The following is a 22,417-nucleotide window of genomic DNA, read 5'->3' as shown; positions in this document are numbered from 1 at the left end:
CTTAATGATCGTATATTTAGTAGTCCGCATCTAATTTTTAGGTCTGTAATTGGTACCAAATGTACATTGGTTTTAATTTTTACAAGGTTATCTTGGTTAACGCCTCTATAACGCTGCACCTGGTGAACTTTTGGAGGGCGGGGAACTGCAACCACTTCTATTTTGCTAGGCACCTCTAACTGACTAAGCCTCGCCTCCAGCCCTGTTAAACTACAGCTCTGCATCCTGGCCTGGACCCTGCATTGTCAGGGGGAGTGTCTAATAACATTGGCCAGATTTCTAGACATAAGAGCTGCACCATCCCGGGTGGGATGAATGCCGTCCCTTCTAATCAGACCGGGCTTTCCCCAGAATGTCTCCCAGTTGTCAATAAAGTCCACGTCGTTTTCTGAACACCACTGAGACAACCAGCGGCGGAGCGAGAGCATGCGACTAAACATGTCATCGCTGGTCAGATTGGGGAGGGGGCCAGAAAAACCTACAGAGTCCGACATGGTCTTGGCGAAGTTACACACCGAGACAATATTCATTCTGGTTACTTCCGACTGGCGAAGACGGGAGTCATTAGCTCCGACATTGATGATAACTTTACCATATTTACGATTACCCTTTGCCAGTAGCTTCAAATTTGCTTCTATGTCGCCCGCTCTGGCCCCCGGGATACACCTAACTAAGGTCTCTGGAGTCGGCTTCACATGTCTCACAATAGAGTCTCCAATCACCAGGGTCTGTTTCTCAACAGATGTGTCGCTGAGTGGGGAAAAACGGTTAGACACATGAAGCGGGTGGTGTTCCGTGAGCCCTTTAAGACTACCCTTCCTCCGAACCGTCACCCAGCTGCCCTGCCTGGCCGGCTGCTCGGGAGCTGCAGGGGAGCGGTTACGCTCAGCTGCTACGGGCCGGTCCGCCGCTAGCTTAGCCTGGTTAGCTGAGGAGGCTCTCGGACTATGGTTTAGTTGGCCAAACCGGACCTCTAACTGACTGAGCCTCGCCTCCAGCCCTGCAAATAAGCTACACTTTAAGCACTTACCGTCTTCACTAAAGGAGGCAGAGGAATAACTAAACATTTCACACACTGAGCAGGAAAGAGGTGAAGCGGTGGGAGCCGGAGCGGCCATGCTAAGATGCTAATGGAGGCTAACGGACAGAAAATGTATCGGTGATTGGTGACAGTGAAAGTTACGGAAGAGAAAATGAGCGAGTGTTGAAATAAAGACAGTAATGTACCAGATATAGTGCTATTTTACCAGAAAACAGTCTAAGTTTTAGATAAAAAGTCGGGAGAGATCTGAGCCTGCAAACGCCGTGAGACGGCAGCAGCACAGACCGCAACACCAGGAAGTGACGCGATGCGTGACGCAATACGTTACCCAATCAGCAAGCCCATGGGCACCAACACCAACACCAATGGTTCCAATGGAAAATGAAAAACTAGACTACCTAATAGATCGAAATCCAGGTTCAATGTTCCTTAATCCTGTTGATGAAAATGAAATTATGGAAATCATTAGGAGCTGTAGCAATAAAACATCAACAGATCTTCATGGGATTGACATGGCAATAGTGAAAAAGGTCATAGATGGAATTTTAAAACCTTTCACGCACATCTGTAATCTGTCCTTCCAGTCAGGAAAATTCCCAAATTCAATGAAAACTGCGAAAGTAATACCATTGTTTAAATCTGGGGACAGCCATCTATTTACAAACTACAGACCAGTCTCCTTATTGCCGCAATTCTCCAAGTTACTGGAGAAGCTATTTGCTGCCAGATTAAATAGCTTTGTAGAGAAGCATAATTTGTTATCGGATAGTCAGTATGGGTTCAGAAAAAACAGATCTACTTCACATGCACTTATTGATTTAATAGAAGAAATAACCACACATTTAGACAAAGGGAGGTTCACCATTGGAGTTTTTATTGATTTGAAAAAAGCTTTTGACACCATAGATCATGATATTTTGTTAAAAAAGATGGAGAGATATGGCACTAGGGGGACTGTTTTGAACTGGCTGAGAAGCTATCTAGGTAACAGGAAACAGTCTGTCCAAATCGGCAATCATATTTCCTCAGAAAGAAATATCACTTGTGGTGTGCCTCAAGGGTCAATATTGGGGCCTTTACTCTTTATTTTGTACATAAATGACATCTGTAAAGTTTCAAAAGTTATGAAATTTGTACTTTTCGCCGATGATACCAACATGATTTGTTCTGGTGAGGGCTTGCAGCAGCTTTTACAAGAAATCACGCAGGAAATGAATAAATTGAAAGACTGGTTTGATTATAACAAATTGTCACTTAATCTAGAAAAAACAAAACTAATTTTATTTGGCAGACGTAAAGTTGACATTCCAGTGCAAATAATAATAGATAATATAAGTATCGAAAGAGTGAATCATATCACATTTCTTGGCGTGATAATTGATAAAAAAATCTGCTGGAAAACTCACATTGGCTATGTATGTTCCAAGATTGCAAAGAGTGTGGGTGTTATGAGGCGATCTAGGTTCATACTTAACCAACAGTCTCTACTTATTAGGGCCCGAGCACTTGCAGTGCGAAGGCCCTATTGTATTTGCAGGAATTTTTATTAGGGCCCGAGCACTTGCAGTGCGAAGGCCCTATTGTATCTGTAGGAATTCTTCTTCTTCTTCTTCTTATTGTTCTGACAAAAGGAAGGCCTTTTTGCCCCCCTAAACGTGCCCAAAAAGTCACCAAATTTTGCATGCAAGTCAGGCCTGGCGAAAAATTTGATATTTAATGGTTTACATTAATGGGCGTGGCGAAATGGCTCAACAGCGCCCCCTTGAAAACTTTGTGCCTCAAGCCCCACGATACGGTTTGACGTACATGCACGAAAATCGGTACACACCTGTATCATGGCCCAACTTAAAGAAAAGTCTCTGGGCGTCAAGTCGAGAAACCGAACAGGAAGTCGGCCATTTTGAATTAATCATGTCATTTTGGCGAAATTTATGCCTTCCTTCGGCAGTTAATACGGCCCGAACCGTAACGTGCACCCAGGTGTGTTATACATCAAAATGTGCGTCTCCATCCTCCGACACCACGCATTACTTTTCTCTTTCAAAAGTGGTACCGTGGCGACGCTAGACGCCGAAAAGCGCGCCCACCCTTCATCTGATTGGTTCAGACAGAAAAAACTTTGCGCCTCAAGCCCCACAATACGGTTTGACGTACATGAACGAAAATCGCTACACACCTGTATCATGTCACTACTTAAAGAAAAGTCTCTTGGCGCCATGGCCGAAACAGAACAGGAAGTCGGCCATTTTGAACATTCTGAATTAATCGCGTAATTTTGGAGCAATATATGCCATTCCTTCGAGAATTAATACGGCCCGAACCGTATCGTGAACCCAGATGTGTTATACATCAAAATGTGCGTCTCCATCCTGCGACTACACGCATTACTTTTCTCTTTCAAAAGTGTTACCGTGGCGACGCTAGACGCCAACAAGCGCACCCCCCCTTCATCTGATTGGTCCATATTTGATAGTTCCCCAAAAGGCACCAAATTTGGCACGCAAGCCAGGCCTGGCGATAAATTTGATATTTCATGGTTTGCATTAATGGGCGTGGCAAAATGGCTCAACAGCGCCCCCCGGAAAACTTTGTGCCTCAAGCCCCACAATACGGTTTGACGTACATGCACGAAAATCGCTACACACCTGTATCATGGCACAACTTAAAGAAAAGTCTCTTGGAGCCATGGCCGAAACCGAACAGGAAGTCGGCCATTTTGAAATCTGATTGGTCCATATTTGATAGTTCTCCAAAAGTCACCAAATTTTGCATGCAAGACAGACTTGGCGATACATTTGATATTTCATGGTTTGCATTAATGGGCGTGTCCTAACGGCTCAACAGCACCCCCTAGAATACTTTTCTCTGCCATAACTTTTGAATGGTTTGACGTAGGAAGTTGTGGGTGGTGTCATGGGACTCTGTAATGAGTCCTTAAGCTTCGTTGGCCTTAATTAGCCCCGCCCCTTCTTCTGATTGGTTGTCCCGATTTTCTGCTATATCTTTGGAATGGTTTGACATAGAGAGTCGTGGCTGGTGTCATCAGATTCTTTATGGAGTCCTTGACCTTCATTGGCCTGAATTAGCCCCGCCCCTTCTTCTGATTGGTTGTCCCTTTTTTCTTCTATAACTTTTTAATGGTTTGACATAGGAAGTCGTGGGTGGTGTCATGGGACTCTGTAATGAGTTCTTAAGCTTCGTTGACCTTAATTAGCCCCGCCCCTTCTTCTGATTGGTTGTCCCGATTTTCTGCTATAACTTTTGAATGGTTTGACATAGGAAGTCGTGGGTGGTGTCATTTCTGATATGCTTATGGAGGGCGGTGGCCGTGAGTGCGAGGGCCCGTTCATCGCTGCTTGCAGCTTTAATTATTATTATTATTATTATTATTTTCCTGACAAAGTGAAGGCCTTTTTGCCCCCCTTAACATGCCCAAAAAGTCACCAAATTTTGCACCCTAGTCAGGCCTGGCGAAAAATTTGATATTTAAAGGTTTGCATTAATGGGCGTGGCAAAATGGCTCAACAGCGCCCCCTTGAAAACTTTGTGCCTCAAGCCCCACGATACGGTTTGACGTACATGCACGAAAATCGGTACACACCTGTATCATGGGACAACTTAAACAAAAGTCTCTTGGGGTCATGCCCGAAACCGAACAGGATGTTGGCCATTTTGAATTAGTCGTGTCATTTTGGCGAAATTTATGCCATTCCTTCGAAAGTTAATTCAGCCCGAACCGTAACGTGCCCCCAAGTGTGTTATACATCAAAATGTGCGTCTCCATCCTGCGACAACACGCATTACTTTTCTCTTTCAAAAGTGTTACCGTGGCGACGCTAGACGCCAAAAAGCGCGCCCACCCTTCATCTGATTGGTTCAACAGAAAAAACTTTGTGCCTCAAGCCCCATAATACGGTTTGACGTACATGAACGAAAATCGGTACACACCTGTATCATGTCGCAACTAAAAGAAAAGTCTCTTGGCGCCATGGCCGAAACCGAACAGGAAGTCGGCCATTTTGAACATTCTGAATTAATTGCGTAATTTTGGAGCAATATATGCCATTCCTTCGAGAGTTAATTCAGCCCGAACCGTATCGTGAACCCAGATGTGTTATACATCAAAATGTGCGTCTCCATCCTGCGACTACACGCATTACTTTTCTCTTTCGAAAGTGTTACCGTAGTGACGCTAGACGCCAACAAGCGCACCCCCCCTTCATCTGATTGGTCCATATTTGATAGTTCCCCAAAAGGCACCAAATTTGGCATGCAAGCCAGGCCTGGCGATAAATTTGATATTTCATGGTTTGCATTAATGGGCGTGGCAAAATGGCTCAACAGCGCCCCCCGGAAAACTTTGTGCCTCAAGCCCCACAATACGGTTTGACGTACATGCACGAAAATCGATACACACCTGTATCATGTCGCAACTTAAAGAAAAGTCTCTTGGAGCCATGGCCGAAACCGAACAGGAAGTCAGCCATTTTGAATTAATTGTGTAATTTTGGCGAAATTTATGCCATTCCTTCGGCAGTTAATTCAGCCCGAACCGTAACGTGCACCCAGGTGTGTTATACATCAAAATGTGCGTCTACATCCTGCGACACCACGCATTACTTTTCTTTTTCAAAAGTGTTACCGTGGCGACGCTAGACGCCAAAAGGCGCGCCCCCCCTTCATGTGATTGGTCCATATTTGATAGTTCTCCAAAAGTCACCAAATTTTGCATGCAAGCCAGACTTGGCGATAAATTTCATATTTCATGGTTTGCATTAATGGGCGTGGCCTAACGGCTCAACAGCGCCCCCTAGAATACTTTTATCTGCCATAACTTTTGAATGGTTTGACATAGGAAGTTGTGGGTGGTGTCATGGGACTCTGTAATGAGTCCTTAAGCTTCGTTGGCCTTAATTAGCCCCGCCCCTTCTTCTGATTGGTTGTCCCTTTTTTCTGCTATAACTTTTTAATGGTTTGACTCCCGCTTCCTGATTCAAACGTCTGCCGGCCCCGCCCCCCGACCAATCAGTGGCGAGTAGGGTGATGTCGGCCCCGCCCCCCGACCAATCAGTGGCGAGTAGGGTGATGACGGCCCCGCCCCCCGACCGATCAGCTGTTGTAATGTGGTGACGTCAGAAATAGTCCCGTGCTCAGCCCGGTTAGAACCTCGATAGAATGGTTCCAGAAAAAGTAATAATATAAAATATAGTGTTTTACTAATATTTATACCTTACAAATATTTAAAAAATTAGGAAAAAAATGGTTCCAGGTATTTTATCGCTATTTTGGTCTCTCATAAGCTAGTAAGTCACAGCAAAAGCTAAGCTGACATGTAGCTCAGCCAGATCATTGCGGTCTTTGGTTCCAGAGGTTGAGAGTTCGAGCCTGGACGAATGCTGAATTTTTTGTGAGCAATTTTTGTCACCAAAGTCACCAAATTTTGCATTCAAACCAGGCCTGGTGATACATTTGATATTTCATGGTTTGCATTAATGGGCGTTGCCTAACGGCTCAACAGCGCACCCTAGAATACTTTTCTCTGCCATAACTTTTGAATGGTTTGACATAAAGAGTCGTGGGTGGTGTCATGGGACTCGGTATTGAGTCCTTGACCTTCATTGGCCTGAATTAGCCCCGCCCCTTCTTCTGATTGGTTGTCCCGATTTTCTGCCATAACTTTTGAATGCTTTGACATAGAGAGTCGTGGGTGGTGTCATCAGACTCTGTATGGAGTCCCTGACCTTCATTGGCCTGAATTAGCCCCGCCCCTTCTTCTGATTGGTTGTCCCTTTTTTCTGCTATAACTTTTCAATGGTTTAACATAGGAAGTCGTGGGTGGTGTCATTTCTGATACTTATGGGGGGCGGTGGCCGTGAGTGCGAGGGCCCGTTCATCGCTGCTTGCAGCTTTAATTTTATATTATTCTTTTGTTTTGCCATATTTGAGTTACTGTGTGGAAGTCTGGGGTAATGCATATAAAACCAACCTGTTGCCTCTATATATATTACAAAAAAGAGCCATACGAACAGTTTTCAATGTCAGGTTCAATGATCACACTAATTTACTTTTTCTTAAGGCCTCTGCGTTAAAATGTTTTGATTTGGTCAAATTGAAAACTGCATTAATCATGTACAAAGCTAAAAACTATCTTCTGCCAAGTTTAATTCAAAAATTATTTTATGACAGGGAAGGTGGTAAAAGGTATGACTTAAGAGGAAAACTTAAATTACAACAACAAAGTGTAAGATCAACTCTTAAGAGTATGTGTGTTTCTGTTGGAGGGGTTATTCTGTGGAACAGCCTTGAAGATGAAATTAAACTTAGTCAAAGTGTCAGTCAATTTAAAAGCAAGTACAGAAAAGCAGTCTTTGAATTGTATAAAAGGGAAGAAGAGAGAAACTGATGTAAAGAAATGAAATGATTGAGGGGAAGAGGGTTTAAGGGAGTAACTTTGTGTTATGGTTGTCTTTGTTATATGTGTGTTGGCGGGGGATGGAAATGAATAAGCTTTGCTTCTGCCATCCCCTTTTCAAACAGTGTTTGTTTTTGTTTTGTTATAGTGTCTGTTGTTGGTATTGTTGTTTGTTCTGTTCAATGGTGTCCTGTAACTTTCTGTTCTTGTTTTGTAGTACAAGAGTTGTGGTTTTGTTGGTTTGAAATAAATAAAATGATATTGTGGAACTGCAACGAAATTCATTTCTGCATAAGACCCAATGCGAGAAAGAGATGGTCGACCTTCCTGTGCCGAGCACCAAGAAGAGGATTAGAGGGGTTTTACAAGTCCAAATAATATTATTGCAGTAATACATGTTTGCCCCCAGTTTCGAACAGGGGACCTTTCGCGTGTTAGGCAAACTTGATAACCACTACACTACAGAAACTTGCATGCTTTGAAAATGGCGGGCGTAACGAAAAAAAAATCCTATCTTCAAATCATTCATGTTAGAAATAAATGTGTGATTTCATATAAGTTGTCCTGGTGCGGTAAAATTAAAAATCATCCATCGGTATTACCATGCTGGGTAGAAAATACAAAATGTACCACAAGGGAAGCCAACTGATTACTTTTGAAAGACAGTACTGGATATGCTTAATAACTGCAAATTAGGCTGTCGTCTTGCACATTCAAACATTACTCGTTGTTGGCAGGATTCGAACCTGCGCGGGGAATCCCCAATGGATTTCTAGTCCATCGCCTTAACCACTCAGCCACAACAACCTGTCAGCTGTGTGTATGTGTGTGTGTGTGTGTGTGTGTGTGTGTGTGTGTGAATCTTCAGAAATAGACAATTTAGAGTCTTTATTTTAAAATGGTTGGTTTTACTTTATTTTAAAATGGTTGATTTTACTTTATTAGGTTGAGACATATTTTCATCCTCATTTTGATTAAATGCATTTTCATCAACAGTCAGTGCAGTATGTTCATAGATCATACATCCACTTTCTTGTTTCCAAAAAGCTCTGGATAGATTTCAGTTAATCTCTCACATCTCATGTATGAGAGGATCTCTTAAGTAGCAGAGGATGGTTTCGATCCATCGACCTCTGGGTTATGGGCCCAGCACGCTTCCGCTGCGCCACTCTGCTGTATAACCAGGATGTGACTCCGCCACACAGTGGGGGGGAGGGGGGTAGGGGACTTAAAAGCGGGTCCCCTGGTTCGGACGGTGAGCCGGGTCTCTGGGTGGCTCCAGGTGAGCCGGGTTGTTGAAATTGTTGAGTTGTTGTTGGGGTCTGGTGGTGGAAGCTCCTGAGGTGTGGTGGTGATGCTGCTGGGGTCTGGTGGTGCAGCTAGTGGGGTCTGGTGGTGGAAGCTCCTGGGGTCAGGTGATGGAAGCTCCTGGGGTCAGGTGATGGAAGCTCCTTGGGTCTGGTGATGGAAATTCCTGGGGTCTGGTGGTGGAAGCTCCTGGGGTCTGGTGGTGATGCTGCTGGGGTCTGGTGGTGATGCTGCTGGGGTCTGGTGGTGGAGCTAGTGGTGTCTGGTGGTGGAAGCTCCTGAGGTGTGGTGGTGATGCTGCTGTCGTCTGGTGGTGGAGCTAGTGGTGTCTGGTGGTGGAAGCTCCTGGGGTCAAAGTCCAGAGTGCTAACCATTACACCATGGAACCCTGTTCAGCTTTTATTCTGTTTTTATTGTGGTCCTGAAACCAGAACATGAGTAAAAAACAATATGCGCTTGAGCATCTGACAGAGTGCTGTCCATGGTGCTAGGAGCGTCTGGGTGTTTATGGTACCAGGGCCCTGGTCCTCCAGGCCCAAGGGCTGGCTCTTTCACTCCAGTGGCCGGTCGGTGGGGGGCTTAAAAGCGGGTCCCCGGGTTCGGACGGTGAGCCGGGTCTTAGGGTGGCTCCAGGTGAGCCGGGTTTTTGAGGTTGTTGAGTTGTTGTTAGGGTTTGGTGGTGGAAGCTCCTGAGGTGTGGTGGTGATGCTGCTGGGGTCTGGTGGTGCAGCTAGAGGGGTCTGGTGGTGGAAGCTCCTGGGGTCTGGTGATGGAAGCTCCTGGGGTGTGGTGGTGGAAGCTCCTGGGTTCTGGTGGTGATGCTGCTGGGGTCTGGTGCTGATGCTGCTGGGGTCTGGTGGTGGAAGCTCCTGGGGTCTGGTGGTGGAAGCTCCTGAAGTCTGGTGGTGGAAGCTCCTGGGGTCTGGTGGTGGAAGCTCCTGGGGTCTGGTGGTGGAAGCTCCTGGGGTCTGGTGGTGGAAGCTCCTGGGGTCTGGTGGTGGAAGCTCCTGGGGTCTGGTGCTGATGCTGCTGGGGTCCGGTGGTGGAGCTAGTGGGGTCTGGTGTTGGAAGCTCCTGGGGTCTGGTGGTGGAGCTAGTAGGGTCTGGTGGTGGATGGGGTCTGGTGGTGATGCTGCTGGGGTCTGGTGGTGGAGCTAGTGGGGTCTTGTGGTGGATGGGGTCTGGTGGTAATGCTGCTGGGGTCTGGTGGTGGAGCTAGTAGGGTCTGGTGGTGGATGGGGTCTGGTGGTAATGCTGCTGGGGTCTGGTGGTGGAGCTAGTGGGGTCTGGTGGTGATGCTGCTGGGGTCTGGTGGAAGCTCCTGGGGTCTGGTGGTGGAAGCTCCTGAGGTCTGGTGGTGGAAGCTCCTGGGGTCTGGTGGTGGAAGCTCCTGGGGTCTGGTGGTGATGCTGCTGGGGTATGGTGGTGGAGCTAGTGGGGTCTGGTGTTGGAAGCTCCTGGGGTCTGGTGGTGGAGCTAATGGGGTCTGGTGTTAATGCTGCTGGGGTTTGGTGGTGGAGCTAGTGACTTACATGTTTTGAAAAAGGCGGGCATGACGAAAAGATCCTGTAAAAAATCTATGTAATATGTTTCTTTTTTTCCTGTAAAGTTGGACATTTGAAAGATTAGGTAAATGAGGAATGACTGGCTTTTAATCAGTTGTGGAACTGCAACGAAATTCATTTCTGCATAAGACCCAATGCGAGAAAGAGATGGTCGACCTTCCTGTGCCGAGCACCAAGAAGAGGATTAGAGGGGTTTTCCAAGTCCAAATAATATTATTGCAGTAATACATGTTTCCGCCCAGTTTCGAACAGGGGACCTTTCGCGTGTTAGGCGAACGTGATAACCACTACACTACGGAAACTTGCATGCTTTGAAAATGGCGGGCGTAACGAAAAAAAAATCCTATCTTCAAATCATTCATGTTAGAAATAAATGTGTGATTTCATATAAGTTGTCCTGGTGCGGTAAAATTAAAAATCATCCATCGGTATTACCATGCTGGGTAGAAAATACAAAATGTACCACAAGGGAAGCCAATTGATTACTTTTGAAAGACAGTACTGGATATGATTAATAACTGCAAATTAGGCAGTCGTCTTGCACATTCAAACATTACTCGTTGTTGGCAGGATTCGAACCTGCGCGGGGAATCCCCAATGGATTTCTAGTCCATCGCCTTAACCACTCGGCCACATCAACCTGTCAGCTGTGTGTATGTGTGTGTGTGTATGTGTGTGTGTGTGTGTGTGTGTGTGTGTGTGTGTGTGAATCTTCAGAAATAGACAATTTAGAGTCTTTATTTTAAAATGGTTGGTTTTACTTTATTAGGTTGAGACATATTTTCATCCTCATTTTGATTAAATGCATTTTCATCAACAGTCAGTGCAGTATGTTCATAGATCATACATCCACTTTCTTGTTTCCAAAAAGCTCTGGATAGATTTCAGTTAATCTCTCACATCTCATGTATGAGAGGATCTCTTAAGTAGCAGAGGATGGTTTCGATCCATCGACCTCTGGGTTATGGGCCCAGCACGCTTCCGCTGCGCCACACTGCTGTATAACCAGGATGTGACTCCGCCACACAGTGGGGGGGAGGGGGGTAGGGGACTTAAAAGCGGGTCCCCTGGTTCGGACGGTGAGCCGGGTCTCTGGGTGGCTCCAGGTGAGCCGGGTTGTTGAGGTTGTTGAGTTGTTGTTGGGGTCTGGTGGTGGAAGCTCCTGAGGTGTGGTGGTGATGCTGCTGGGGTCTGGTGGTGCAGCTAGTGGGGTCTGGTGGTGGAAGCTCCTGGGGTCTGGTGATGGAAGCTCCTGGGGTCAGGTGATGGAAGCTCCTTGGGTCTGGTGATGGAAATTCCTGGGGTCTGGTGGTGGAAGCTCCTGAGGTGTGGTGGTGATGCTGCTGTCGTCTGGTGGTGGAGCTAGTGGTGTCTGGTGGTGGAAGCTCCTGGGGTCAAAGTCCAGAGTGCTAACCATTACACCATGGAACCCTGTTCAGCTTTTATTGTGTTTTTATTGTGGTCCTGAAACCAGAACATGAGTAAAAAACAATATGCGCTTGAGCATCTGACAGAGTGCTGTCCATGGTGCTAGGAGCGTCTGGGTGTTTATGGTACCAGGGCCCTGGTCCTCCAGGCCCAAGGGCTGGCTCTTTCACTCCAGTGGCCGGTCGGTGGGGGGCTTAAAAGCGGGTCCCCGGGTTCGGACGGTGAGCCGGGTCTTTGGGTGGCTCCAGGTGAGCCGGGTTTTTGAGGTTGTTGAGTTGTTGTTAGGGTTTGGTGGTGGAAGCTCCTGAGGTGTGGTGGGGATGCTGCTGGGGTCTGGTGGTGCAGCTAGAGGGGTCTGGTGGTGGAAGCTCCTGGGGTCTGGTGATGGAAGCTCCTGGGGTGTGGTGGTGGAAGCTCCTGGGTTCTGGTGGTGATGCTGCTGGGGTCTGGTGCTGATGCTGCTGGGGTCTGGTGGTGGAAGCTCCTGGGGTCTGGTGGTGGAAGCTCCTGAGGTCTGGTGGTGGAAGCTCCTGGGGTCTGGTGGTGGAAGCTCCTGGGGTCTGGTGGTGGAAGCTCCTGGGGTCTGGTGGTGGAAGCTCCTGGGGTCTGGTGCTGATGCTGCTGGGGTCTGGTGGTGGAGCTAGTGGGGTCTGGTGTTGGAAGCTCCTGGGGTCTGGTGGTGGAGCTAGTAGGGTCTGGTGGTGGATGGGGTCTGGTGGTGATGCTGCTGGGGTCTGGTGGTGGAGCTAGTAGGGTCTGGTGGTGGATGGGGTCTGGTGGTAATGCTGCTGGGGTCTGGTGGTGGAGCTAGTGGGGTCTGGCGGTGATGCTGCTGGGGTCTGGTGGAAGCTCCTGGGGTCTGGTGGTGGAAGCTCCTGAGGTCTGGTGGTGGAAGCTCCTGGGGTCTGGTGGTGGAAGCTCCTGGGGTCTGGTGGTGGAAGCTCCTGGGGTCTGGTGGTGAAGCTGCTGGGGTCTGGTGGAAGCTCCTGGGGTCTGGTGGTGGAAGCTCCTGAGGTCTGGTGGTGGAAGCTCCTGGGGTCTGGTGGTGGAAGCTCCTGGGGTCTGGTGGTGATGCTGCTGGGGTATGGTGGTGGAGCTAGTGGGGTCTGGTGTTGGAAGCTCCTGGGGTCTGGTGGTGGAGCTAGTGGGGTCTGGTGTTAATGCTGCTGGGGTTTGGTGGTGGAGCTAGTGACTTACATGTTTTGAAAAAGGCGGGCATGACGAAAAGATCCTGTAAAAAATCTCTGTAATATGTTTCTTTTTTTCCTGTAAAGTTGGACATTTGAAAGATTAGGTAAATGGGGAATGACTGGCTTTTAATCAGTTGTGGAACTGCAACGAAATTCATTTCTGCATAAGACCCAATGCGAGAAAGAGATGGTCGACCTTCCTGTGCCGAGCACCAAGAAGAGGATTAGAGGGGTTTTACAAGTCCAAATAATATTATTGCAGTAATACATGTTTGCCCCCAGTTTCGAACAGGGGACCTTTCGCGTGTTAGGCAAACTTCATAACCACTACACTACAGAAACTTGCATGCTTTGAAAAAGGCGGGCGTAACGAAAAAAAAATCCTATCTTCAAATCATTCATGTTAGAAATAAATGTGTGATTTCATATAAGTTGTCCTGGTGCGGTAAAATTAAAAATCATCCATCGGTATTACCATGCTGGGTAGAAAATACAAAATGTACCACAAGGGAAGCCAACTGATTACTTTTGAAAGACAGTACTGGATATGATTAATAACTGCAAATTAGGCAGTAGTCTTGCACATTCAAACATTACTCGTTGTTGGCAGGATTCGAACCTGCGCGGGGAATCCCCAATGGATTTCTAGTCCATCGCCTTAACCACTCGGCCACAACAACCTGTCAGCTGTGTGTATGTGTGTGTGTGTGTGTGTGTGTGTGTGTGTGTGTGTGTGTGTGAATATTCAGAAATAGACAATTTAGAGTCTTTATTTTAAAATGGTTGGTTTTACTTTATTTTAAAATGGTTGGTTTTACTTTATTAGGTTGAGACATATTTTCATCCTCATTTTGATTAAATGCATTTTCATCAACAGTCAGTGCAGTATGTTCATAGATCATACATCCACTTTCTTGTTTCCAAAAAGCTCTGGATAGATTTCAGTTAATCTCTCACATCTCATGTATGAGAGGATCTCTTAAGTAGCAGAGGATGGTTTCGATCCATCGACCTCTGGGTTATGGGCCCAGCACGCTTCCGCTGCGCCACTCTGCTGTATAACCAGGATGTGACTCCGCCACACAGTGGGGGGGAGGGGGGTAGGGGACTTAAAAGCGGGTCCCCTGGTTCGGACGGTGAGCCGGGTCTCTGGGTGGCTCCAGGTGAGCCGGGTTGTTGAGGTTGTTGAGTTGTTGTTGGGGTCTGGTGGTGGAAGCTCCTGAGGTGTGGTGGTGATGCTGCTGGGGTCTGGTGGTGGAAGCTCCTGGGGTCTGGTGATGGAAGCTCCTGGGGTCAGGTGATGGAAGCTCCTTGGGTCTGGTGATGGAAATTCCTGGGGTCTGGTGGTGGAAGCTCCTGGGGTCTGGTGGTGATGCTGCTGGGGTCTGGTGATGATGCTGCTGGGGTCTGGTGGTGGAGCTAGTGGTGTCTGGTGGTGGAAGCTCCTGAGGTGTGGTGGTGATGCTGCTGTCGTCTGGTGGTGGAGCTAGTGGTGTCTGGTGGTGGAAGCTCCTGGGGTCAAAGTCCAGAGTGCTAACCATTACACCATGGAACCCTGTTCAGCTTTTATTGTGTTTTTATTGTGGTCCTGAAACCAGAACATGAGTAAAAAACAATATGCGCTTGAGCATCTGACAGAGTGCTGTCCATGGTGCTAGGAGCGTCTGGGTGTTTATGGTACCAGGGCCCTGGTCCTCCAGGCCCAAGGGCTGGCTCTTTCACTCCAGTGGCCGGTCGGTGGGGGGCTTAAAAGCGGGTCCCCGGGTTCGGCCGGTGAGCCGGGTCTTTGGGTGGCTCCAGGTGAGCCGGGTTTTTGAGGTTGTTGAGTTGTTGTTAGGGTTTGGTGGTGGAAGCTCCTGAGGTGTGGTGGTGATGCTGCTGGGGTCTGGTGGTGCAGCTAGAGGGGTCTGGTGGTGGAAGCTCTTGGGGTCTGGTGATGGAAGCTCCTGGGGTGTGGTGGTGGAAGCTCCTGGGTTCTGGTGGTGATGCTGCTGGGGTCTGGTGCTGATGCTGCTGGGGTCTGGTGGTGGAAGCTCCTGGGGTCTGGTGGTGGAAGCTCCTGAGGTCTGGTGGTGGAAGCTCCTGGGGTCTGGTGGTGGAAGCTCCTGGGGTCTGGTGGTGGAAGCTCCTGGGGTCTGGTGGTGGAAGCTCCTGGGGTCTGGTGCTGATGCTGCTGGGGTCCGGTGGTGGAGCTAGTGGGGTCTGGTGTTGGAAGCTCCTGGGGTCTGGTGGTGGAGCTAGTAGGGTCTGGTGGTGGATGGTGTCTGGTGGTGATGCTGCTGGGGTCTGGTGGTGGAGCTAGTGGGGTCTTGTGGTGGATGGGGTCTGGTGGTAATGCTGCTGGGGTCTGGTGGTGGAGCTAGTAGGGTCTGGTGGTGGATGGGGTCTGGTGGTAATGCTGCTGGGGTCTGGTGGTGGAGCTAGTGGGGTCTGGTGGTGATGCTGCTGGGGTCTGGTGGAAGCTCCTGGGGTCTGGTGGTGGAAGCTCCTGAGGTCTGGTGGTGGAAGCTCCTGGGGTCTGGTGGTGATGCTGCTGGGGTATGGTGGTGGAGCTAGTGGGGTCTGGTGTTGGAAGCTCCTGGGGTCTGGTGGTGGAGCTAGTGGGGTCTGGTGTTAATGCTGCTGGGGTTTGGTGGTGGAGCTAGTGACTTACATGTTTTGAAAAAGGCGGGCATGACGAAAAGATCCTGTAAAAAATCTCTGTAATATGTTTCTTTTTTTCCTGTAAAGTTGGACATTTGAAAGATTAGGTAAATGAGGAATGACTGGCTTTTAATCAGTTGTGGAACTGCAACGAAATTCATTTCTGCATAAGACCCAATGCGAGAAAGAGATGGTCGACCTTCCTGTGCCGAGCACCAAGAAGAGGATTAGAGGGGTTTTCCAAGTCCAAATAATATTATTGCAGTAATACATGTTTCCGCCCAGTTTCGAACAGGGGACCTTTCGCATGTTAGGCGAACGTGATAACCACTACACTACGAAAACTTGCATGCTTTGAAAATGGCGGGCGTAACGAAAAAAAAATCCTATCTTCAAATCATTCATGTTAGAAATAAATGTGTGATTTCATATAAGTTGTCCTGGTGCGGTAAAATTAAAAATCATCCATCGGTATTACCATGCTGGGTAGAAAATACAAAATGTACCACAAGGGAAGCCAACTGATTACTTTTGAAAGACAGTACTGGATATGATTAATAACTGCAAATTAGGCAGTCATCTTGCACATTCAAACATTACTCGTTGTTGGCAGGATTCGAACCTGCGCGGGGAATCCCCAATGGATTTCTAGTCCATCGCCTTAACCACTCGGCCACAACAACCTGTCAGCTGTGTGTATGTGTGTGTGTGTGTGTGTGAATCTTCAGAAATAGACAATTTAGAGTGTTTATTTTAAAATGGTTGGTTTTACTTTATTTTAAAATGGTTGGTTTTACTTTATTTGGTTGAGACATATTTTCATCCTCATTTTGATTAAATGCATTTTCATCAACAGCATTTTCATCAACAGTCAGCATCAACAGCCAGTATGTTCATAGTTCATAGATCATACATCCACTTTCTTGTTTCCAAAAAGCTCTGGATAGATTTCAGTTAATCTCTCACATCTCATGTATGAGAGGATCTCTTAAGTAGCAGAGGATGGTTTCGATCCATCGACCTCTGGGTTATGGGCCCAGCACGCTTCCGCTGCGCCACTCTGCTGTATAACCAGGATGTGACTCCGCCACACAGTGGGGGGGAGGGGGGTAGGGGACTTAAAAGCGGGTCCCCTGGTTCGGACGGTGAGCCGGGTCTCTGGGTGGCTCCAGGTGAGCCGGGTTGTTGAGGTTGTTGAGTTGTTGTTGGGGTCTGGTGGTGGAAGCTCCTGAGGTGTGGTGGTGATGCTGCTGGGGTCTGGTGGTGCAGCTAGTGGGGTCTGGTGGTGGAAGCTCCTGGGGTCTGGTGATGGAAGCTCCTGGGGTCAGGTGATGGAAGCTCCTTGGGTCTGGTGATGGAAATTCCTGGGGTCTGGTGGTGGAAGCTCCTGGGGTCTGGTGGTGATGCTGCTGGGGTCTGGTGGTGATGCTGCTGGGGTCTGGTGGTGGAGCTAGTGGTGTCTGGTGGTGGAAGCTCCTGAGGTGTGGTGGTGATGCTGCTGTCGTCTGGTGGTGGAGCTAGTGGTGTCTGGTGGTGGAAGCTCCTGGGGTCAAAGTCCAGAGTGCTAACCATTACACCATGGAACCCTGTTCAGCTTTTATTGTGTTTTTATTGTGGTCCTGAAACCAGAACATGAGTAAAAAACAATATGCGCTTGAGCATCTGACAGAGTGCTGTCCATGGTGCTAGGAGCGTCTGGGTGTTTATGGTACCAGGGCCCTGGTCCTCCAGGCCCAAGGGCTGGCTCTTTCACTCCAGTGGCCGGTCGGTGGGGGGCTTAAAAGCGGGTCCCCGGGTTCGGACGGTGAGCCGGGTCTTTGGGTGGCTCCAGGTGAGCCGGGTTTTTGAGGTTGTTGAGTTGTTGTTAGGGTTTGGTGGTGGAAGCTCCTGAGGTGTGGTGGTGATGCTGCTGGGGTCTGGTGGTGCAGCTAGAGGGGTCTGGTGGTGGAAGCTCCTGGGGTCTGGTGATGGAAGCTCCTGGGGTGTGGTGGTGGAATCTCCTGGGTTCTGGTGGTGATGCTGCTGGGGTCTGGTGCTGATGCTGCTGGGGTCTGGTGGTGGAAGCTCCTGGGGTCTGGTGGTGGAAGCTCCTGAGGTCTGGTGGTGGAAGCTCCTGGGGTCTGGTGGTGGAAGCTCCTGGGGTCTGGTGGTGGAAGCTCCTGGGGTCTGGTGGTGGAAGCTCCTGGGGTCTGGTGCTGATGCTGCTGGGGTCTGGTGGTGGAGCTAGTGGGGTCTGGTGTTGGAAGCTCCTGGGGTCTGGTGGTGGAGCTAGTAGGGTCTGGTGGTGGATGGGGTCTGGTGGTGATGCTGCTGGGGTCTGGTGGTGGAGCTAGTGGGGTCTTGTGGTGGATGGGGTCTGGTGGTAATGCTGCTGGGGTCTGGTGGTGGAGCTAGTAGGGTCTGGTGGTGGATGGGGTCTGGTGGTAATGCTGCTGGGGTCTGGTGGTGGAGCTAGTGGGGTCTGGTGGTGATGCTGCTGGGGTCTGGTGGAAGCTCCTGGGGTCTGGTGGTGGAAGCTCCTGAGGTCTGGTGGTGGAAGCTCCTGGGGTCTGGTGGTGGAAGCTCCTGGGGTCTGCTGGTGATGCTGCTGGGGTATGGTGGTGGAGCTAGTGGGGTCTGGTGTTGGAAGCTCCTGGGGTCTGGTGGTGGAGCTAGTGGGGTCTGGTGTTAATGCTGCTGGGGTTTGGTGGTGGAGCTGGTGACTTACATGTTTTGAAAAAGGCGGGCATGACGAAAAGATCCTGTAAAAAATCTCTGTAATATGTTTCTTTTTTTCCTGTAAAGTTGGACATTTGAAAGATTAGGTAAATGGGGAATGACTGGCTTTTAATCAGTTGTGGAACTGCAACGAAATTCATTTCTGCATAAGACCCAATGCGAGAAAGAGATGGTCGAACTTCCTGTGCCGAGCACCAAGAAGAGGATTAGAGGGGTTTTCCAAGTCCAAATAATATTATTGCAGTAATACATGTTTCCGCCCAGTTTCGAACAGGGGACCTTTCGCGTGTTAGGCGAACGTGATAACCACTACACTACGGAAACTTGCATGCTTTGAAAATGGCGGGCGTAACGAAAAAAAAATCCTATCTTCAAATCATTCATGTTAGAAATAAATGTGTGATTTCATATAAGTTGTCCTGGTGCGGTAAAATTAAAAATCATCCATGGGTATTACCATGCTGGGTAGAAAATACAAAATGTACCACAAGGGAAGCCAACTGATTACTTTTGAAAGACAGTACTGGATATGATTAATAACTGCAAATTAGGCTGTCGTCTTGCACATTCAAACATTACTCGTTGTTGGCAGGATTCCAACCTGCGCTGGGAATCCCCAATGGATTTCTAGTCCATCGCCTTAACCACTCGGCCACAACAACCTGTCAGCTGTGTGTGTGTGTGTGTGTGTGAATCTTCAGAAATAGACAAATTCGAGTCTTTATTTTAAAATGGTTGGTTTTACTTTATTTTAAAATGGTTGGTTTTACTTTATTAGGTTGAGACATATTTTCATCCTCATTTTGATTAAATGCATTTTCATCAACAGTCAGTGCAGTATGTTCATAGATCATACATCCACTTTCTTGTTTCCAAAAAGCTCTGGATAGATTTCAGTTAATCTCTCACATCTCATGTATGAGAGGATCTCTTAAGTAGCAGAGGATGGTTTCGATCCATCGACCTCTGGGTTATGGGCCCAGCACGCTTCCGCTGCGCCACTCTGCTGTATAACCAGGATGTGACTCCGCCACACAGTGGGGGGGAGGGGGGTAGGGGACTTAAAAGCGGGTCCCCTGGTTCGGACGGTGAGCCGGGTCTCTGGGTGGCTCCAGGTGAGCCGGGTTGTTGAGGTTGTTGAGTTGTTGTTGGGGTCTGGTGGTGGAAGCTCCTGAGGTGTGGTGGTGATGCTGCTGGGGTCTGGTGGTGCAGCTAGTGGGGTCTGGTGGTGGAAGCTCCTGGGGTCTGGTGATGGAAGCTCCTGGGGTCAGGTGATGGAAGCTCCTTGGGTCTGGTGATGGAAATTCCTGGGGTCTGGTGGTGGAAGCTCCTGGGGTCTGGTGGTGATGCTGCTGGGGTCTGGTGGTGATGCTGCTGGGGTCTGGTGGTGGAGCTAGTGGTGTCTGGTGGTGGAAGCTCCTGAGGTGTGGTGGTGATGCTGCTGTCGTCTGGTGGTGGAGCTAGTGGTGTCTGGTGGTGGAAGCTCCTGGGGTCAAAGTCCAGAGTGCTAACCATTACACCATGGAACCCTGTTCAGCTTTTATTGTGTTTTTATTGTGGTCCTGAAACCAGAACATGAGTAAAAAACAATATGCGCTTGAGCATCTGACAGAGTGCTGTCCATGGTGCTAGGAGCGTCTGGGTGTTTATGGTACCAGGGCCCTGGTCCTCCAGGCCCAAGGGCTGGCTCTTTCACTCCAGTGGCCGGTCGGTGGGGGGCTTAAAAGCGGGTCCCCGGGTTCGGACGGTGAGCCGGGTCTTTGGGTGGCTCCAGGTGAGCCGGGTTTTTGAGGTTGTTGAGTTGTTGTTAGGGTTTGGTGGTGGAAGCTCCTGAGGTGTGGTGGTGATGCTGCTGGGGTCTGGTGGTGCAGCTAGAGGGGTCTGGTGGTGGAAGCTCCTGGGGTCTGGTGATGGAAGCTCCTGGGGTGTGGTGGTGGAAGCTCCTGGGTTCTGGTGGTGATGCTGCTGGGGTCTGGTGCTGATGCTGCTGGGGTCTGGTGGTGGAAGCTCCTGGGGTCTGGTGGTGGAAGCTCCTGAGGTCTGGTGGTGGAAGCTCCTGGGGTCTGGTGGTGGAAGCTCCTGGGGTCTGGTGGTGGAAGCTCCTGGGGTCTGGTGGTGGAAGCTCCTGGGGTCTGGTGCTGATGCTGCTGGGGTCTGGTGGTGGAGCTAGTGGGGTCTGGTGTTGGAAGCTCCTGGGGTCTGGTGGTGGAGCTAGTAGGGTCTGGTGGTGGATGGGGTCTGGTGGTGATGCTGCTGTGGTCTGGTGGTGGAGCTAGTGGGGTCTTGTGGTGGATGGGGTCTGGTGGTAATGCTGCTGGGGTCTGGTGGTGGAGCTAGTAGGGTCTGGTGGTGGATGGGGTCTGGTGGTAATGCTGCTGGGGTCTGGTGGTGGAGCTAGTGGGGTCTGGTGGTTATGCTGCTGGGGTCTGGTGGAAGCTCCTGGGGTCTGGTGGTGGAAGCTCCTGGGGTCTGGTGGTGGAAGCTCCTGGGGTCTGGTGGTGGAAGCTCCTGGGGTCTGGTGGTGATGCTGCTGGGGTATGGTGGTGGAGCTAGTGTGGTCTGGTGTTGGAAGCTCCTGGGGTCTGGTGGTGGAGCTAGTGGGGTCTGGTGTTAATGCTGCTGGGGTTTGGTAGTGGAGCTAGTGACTTACATGTTTTGAAAAAGGCGGGCATGACGAAAAGATCCTGTAAAAAATCTCTGTAATATGCTTCTTTTTTTCCTGTAAAGTTGGACATTTGAAAGATTAGGTAAATGGGGAATGACTGGCTTTTAATCAGTTGTGGAACTGCAACGAAATTCATTTCTGCATAAGACCCAATGCGAGAAAGAGATGGTCGACCTTCCTGTGCCGAGCACCAAGAAGAGGATTAGAGGGGTTTTCCAAGTCCAAATAATATTATTGCAGTAATACATGTTTCCGCCCAGTTTCGAACAGGGGACCTTTCGCGTGTTAGGCGAACGTGATAACCACTACACTACGGAAACTTGCATGCTTTGAAAATGGCGGGCGTAACGAAAAAAAAATCCTATCTTCAAATCATTCATGTTAGAAATAAATGTGTGATTTCATATAAGTTGTCCTGGTGCGGTAAAATTAAAAATCATCCATGGGTATTACCATGCTGGGTAGAAAATACAAAATGTACCACAAGGGAAGCCAACTGATTACTTTTGAAAGACAGTACTGGATATGATTAATAACTGCAAATTAGGCAGTCGTCTTGTTTCAGGTACAAAATGACTGTTTCTCGCTGAGAAAATGCCAAAAAGCGGATTTCTGTCATAACATTGTTTTACCTTCTGATTTTTTAAGGCAAGCTATTGAAAACGTTAGAAAATTGGAAAAAGGAGTCTATGTAGTTGATTTGAGAGACTCATTTCATTATTGGACTCACCAAACCACTTACAGTGTTTCAGGTACAAAATGACTGTTTCTCGCTGAGAAAATGCAAAAAAGCGGATTTCTGTCATAACATTGATTTACCTTCTGATTTTTTAAGGCAAGCTATTGAAAACGTCAGAAAATTGGAGAAAGGAGTCTATGTAGTTGATTTGAGGGACTCATTTCATTATTGGACTCACCAAACCACTTACAGTGTTTCAGGTACAAAATGACCGTTTCTCGCTGAGAAAATGCCAAAAAACGGATTTCTGTAATAACATTGTTTTACCTTCTGATTTTTTAAGGCAAGCTATCGAAAACGTTAGAAAATTGGAAAAAGGAGTCTATGTAGTTGATTTGAGAGACTCATTTCATTATTGGACTCACCAAACCACTTACAGTGTTTCAGGTACAAAATGACCGTTTCTCGCTGAGAAAATGCCAAAAAGCGGATTTCTGTCATAACATTGATTTACCTTCTGATTTTTTAAGGCAAGCTATTGAAAACGTTAGAAAATTGGAGAAGGGTGTCTATGTAGTTGATTTGAGCGACTCATTTCATTATTGGACTCACCAAACCACTTACAGTGTTTCAGGTACAAAATGACTGTTTCTCGCTGAGAAAATGCCAAAAAGCGGATTTCTGTCATAACATTGATTTACCTTCTGATTTTTCAAGGCAAGCTATTGAAAACGTCAGAAAATTGGAGAAATGAGTCTATGTAGTTG

General features: G+C 48.3%; 11 non-coding genes across 11 annotated transcripts; all 11 read right to left on the bottom strand.

Annotated features, from left to right (window-relative positions):
* Window positions 1-8,179: 8,179 nt before the first annotated feature.
* On the bottom strand, window positions 8,180-8,261 carry trnas-aga (transfer RNA serine (anticodon AGA)). Its single transcript has one exon. It is a non-coding gene; the product is annotated as a tRNA-Ser (tRNA).
* A 296-nt stretch (window positions 8,262-8,557) lies between these two features.
* On the bottom strand, window positions 8,558-8,629 carry trnam-cau (transfer RNA methionine (anticodon CAU)). The gene has a single exon. It is a non-coding gene; the product is annotated as a tRNA-Met (tRNA).
* Window positions 8,630-10,556: 1,927 nt separating this feature from the next.
* trnav-aac (transfer RNA valine (anticodon AAC)) lies at window positions 10,557-10,629 on the bottom strand. The gene has a single exon. It is a non-coding gene; the product is annotated as a tRNA-Val (tRNA).
* Window positions 10,630-13,543: 2,914 nt separating this feature from the next.
* trnas-aga (transfer RNA serine (anticodon AGA)) lies at window positions 13,544-13,625 on the bottom strand. The gene has a single exon. It is a non-coding gene; the product is annotated as a tRNA-Ser (tRNA).
* A 304-nt stretch (window positions 13,626-13,929) lies between these two features.
* trnam-cau (transfer RNA methionine (anticodon CAU)) lies at window positions 13,930-14,001 on the bottom strand. The gene has a single exon. It is a non-coding gene; the product is annotated as a tRNA-Met (tRNA).
* Window positions 14,002-15,860: 1,859 nt separating this feature from the next.
* trnav-aac (transfer RNA valine (anticodon AAC)) lies at window positions 15,861-15,933 on the bottom strand. Its single transcript has one exon. It is a non-coding gene; the product is annotated as a tRNA-Val (tRNA).
* Window positions 15,934-16,189: 256 nt separating this feature from the next.
* Window positions 16,190-16,271, bottom strand: trnas-aga (transfer RNA serine (anticodon AGA)). The gene has a single exon. It is a non-coding gene; the product is annotated as a tRNA-Ser (tRNA).
* A 310-nt stretch (window positions 16,272-16,581) lies between these two features.
* Window positions 16,582-16,653, bottom strand: trnam-cau (transfer RNA methionine (anticodon CAU)). Its single transcript has one exon. It is a non-coding gene; the product is annotated as a tRNA-Met (tRNA).
* Window positions 16,654-18,557: 1,904 nt separating this feature from the next.
* On the bottom strand, window positions 18,558-18,630 carry trnav-aac (transfer RNA valine (anticodon AAC)). Its single transcript has one exon. It is a non-coding gene; the product is annotated as a tRNA-Val (tRNA).
* A 612-nt stretch (window positions 18,631-19,242) lies between these two features.
* On the bottom strand, window positions 19,243-19,314 carry trnam-cau (transfer RNA methionine (anticodon CAU)). Its single transcript has one exon. It is a non-coding gene; the product is annotated as a tRNA-Met (tRNA).
* Window positions 19,315-21,218: 1,904 nt separating this feature from the next.
* Window positions 21,219-21,291, bottom strand: trnav-aac (transfer RNA valine (anticodon AAC)). The gene has a single exon. It is a non-coding gene; the product is annotated as a tRNA-Val (tRNA).
* Between the last annotated feature and the right edge of the window lie 1,126 nt (window positions 21,292-22,417).

Source organism: Cololabis saira, unplaced genomic scaffold (assembly GCF_033807715.1).
Source record: "Cololabis saira isolate AMF1-May2022 unplaced genomic scaffold, fColSai1.1 scf028, whole genome shotgun sequence".
In the NCBI taxonomy this organism is placed as follows: Eukaryota; Metazoa; Chordata; class Actinopteri; order Beloniformes; family Belonidae; genus Cololabis; species Cololabis saira.
The sequence above is the reverse complement of the archived record's forward strand: the minus strand, read 5'-3'. Positions and strand labels throughout refer to the sequence as shown.